General features: G+C 34.7%; 1 protein-coding gene across 4 annotated transcripts in view; it reads left to right on the forward strand.

Moving 5' to 3' along the window:
- The window catches only part of LOC127453655 (cyclin-dependent kinase 14-like), a 334552-nt gene that overhangs the window by 231572 nt on the left and 100480 nt on the right, over positions 1–2500 (forward strand). For all 4 annotated transcript variants that reach the window (XR_007899434.1, XR_007899433.1, XM_051720217.1 and 1 more), the window contains one exon: positions 2289–2500. This exon is cut by the window's right edge. The gene's annotated coding sequence lies outside the window, so the exon portion shown is untranslated. The remainder of the gene's footprint in view (positions 1–2288) is intronic.

A 2500-nucleotide genomic window follows, 5' to 3' on the forward strand; every position in this document is an offset into this window, starting at 1 on the left:
GGACTGGGACTAACAGACTGACAGACAGAGAGGTGCATGCATTATTTATTAGCAGGATGGTCAATGGGGAAAAAAGAGGAAGATTAGGAGAGAAACCAGTGAGCCGGATCTGTCTGCTAGTTGCCCTTCCGCACATAAACTTTGTTGGGGAACGTACTTTAAAAGCTGTTTCAATGTTAACCCTTTAAGCTCTGAAGGTGTTTTTAAAGACTTCCTGTTTCAGTGGCATACCCAAAATTAAAGGCTAATAACTTGGCAAAAACAAACAAACAAACAAACAAACAAAAACAAGTAGGGTCAAGTGTTTGGTGTCATTGTAAAGAAAACTTTAAAAAATGTTAATGATGTTGATTATGATACATTCTGAGACTCTGAAAAATGCTGAAAATTCACACAAAATATTTCTGATTTGACATTATATATATCTCTCGGTGTAAATATGGAAAACTGCTTTCGTTTTGTCCCAATCATGTCAACTGTATCTGATAAAAAAAATTGTGTTGATACAACAGAGCGTTCAAACGTTATAGCATTACAAAAATAATTCATCATAGTGTCCAAATGTCTCTCCAAACAAATAAAACGTAATAATTGTACATAAGAACTAATTACGCATGCAAACACAACAATGACTAAAGGTTTGCATAGCATGCAGACTTGATTTTAGTAATGAGATTTCACAGAATGAGTTTCATTCTGTGCCATTTGAGTCATCATTGAGTCTGTGTCATGTATTTGGCGCCATCTCCTGGTGGTCATATGTAACATTGTGCTTCATGTGGATTATCTAATGATCTATGCATCTGATTACCTTGTGTGTAGACTCGTTTGGAAGATAATCACCTCCTCTAAGTAATGGTTTGTGATATTTATGTTTTCTGTTTATTTTTTGGCATATAAGTAATACCAACATAATTGTCAAAGACATATACTTGGGTATTACTCACTATGTCTGTGTAAAATTAAAACAAATAGGCTGGTTGTATTCTGGCTCAAACAAAGTTATTAATTTGGGGCAGGACTAGTAATTTCTCTGACCATTGGAAGATGAGGAATGCGTTCAGGAAACCTGTTTTTGCCATTCCGATTTTGTGAAGCTTTTTGTGCAGAAATGACTTTAAAACTACTCTTAACTCTTGATTTACTAAATCGAATCAGACTTTCCTCGCATGAACTGGACTCAGCATTGATACAGATTTCATGATTTGATTCACAAGCTCTCAATTTGATTCAATTACGGTTAATTTTTTAATGTTGATTCTGTTTACATACTGTATGAAATCAATTTAACAATTCTCACGCATCAACTTTGATATGACAACAAAATACTCAAATAAACAGTCATTAATAAATAAAAAAGAAACAAATTACAAGCAAGGGAACAAATAAAAACTATAGAACAAAGAAAACAGAGCTTTAAGTTTTTAACCACAGAATCATATATTCAAGTTAACATTAAAAAAGTTAAACATTTTGCAAATGTAACTTAAAACTGCTTAAATTACTAGTCTTTACTGTATGATTAGAATACATTGACACTGTTTAAAGCTACTAAAGTTATGCAGTCAAGAACAGCAGGTGGTTTCTTGTTATTGTTGTTTGGTTAATATTAATGAAATACTACACAGCGGCAGGTCTATTAAGCTGCATTTTTACTTCAAATCCGATATTTTGATTCAAATCTGCTTTGTTGTCTGGCTGTATACATTCACTTTAGACATAAATTATTATTATTTTATATTTTTGTACATTAGCCCTTATGTTGTGTTCCGGTCATTTTGACCCGGACAACTTTTTTTTGGTTTTGTTTCACTTTGTTACACTTGTTGTGTTCCCGGTCAAAAATGACCGACCATTACAAATTAAAATACAGAAATATGAAGTGTTCAGGAGCTTCACAATCCTTTAGATGAGCACATATGTGGATGTGTGTTTGTACACACAAAGTCCTCGGACATGTACACACACACAACATACACAACACATACACGCACACAACACATACACAACACACAGATGAACACAGCACAAGGGTTGTGTTGATACCTCACCAAGACATGCATTTTCACAGAATTTTGAAGTGTATTTTACAGTTTAAGCGCGTATTTACATTACCGCAACTCCCAAGAGCTCTCAGAGAACATAAAACGGGTGTATCATTTTTTTATACATCCCTACACATGAGATATTGTGCAGTGAAGAAGAGCACACTATTTCTGCAATAAAAAAGTAGCTTGTTACTGGAAAAGCCAGGATTGACGTTGGATGTTTTTTGTTCTTTGTTGCAGGTTTTTGCTGTCAGCCGTGAAGAAGCAGAAGGACAACGAGAGAAGAATGGTGCAGGAGTGGCTCTCCTGTTTATTTAAATAATTTTATTTCCAGCTGATTCGACTTTCCCTGTGAGACTGTCACATCTGAATTTATCATCTGTTTGTTCCCGAGGAAAGTTGCATAACGTTCACACATCGTCGTCATGCAAACAACGCTCGGAAACATCAAA

Source organism: Myxocyprinus asiaticus, chromosome 16 (assembly GCF_019703515.2).
Source record: "Myxocyprinus asiaticus isolate MX2 ecotype Aquarium Trade chromosome 16, UBuf_Myxa_2, whole genome shotgun sequence".
In the NCBI taxonomy this organism is placed as follows: Eukaryota; Metazoa; Chordata; class Actinopteri; order Cypriniformes; family Catostomidae; genus Myxocyprinus; species Myxocyprinus asiaticus.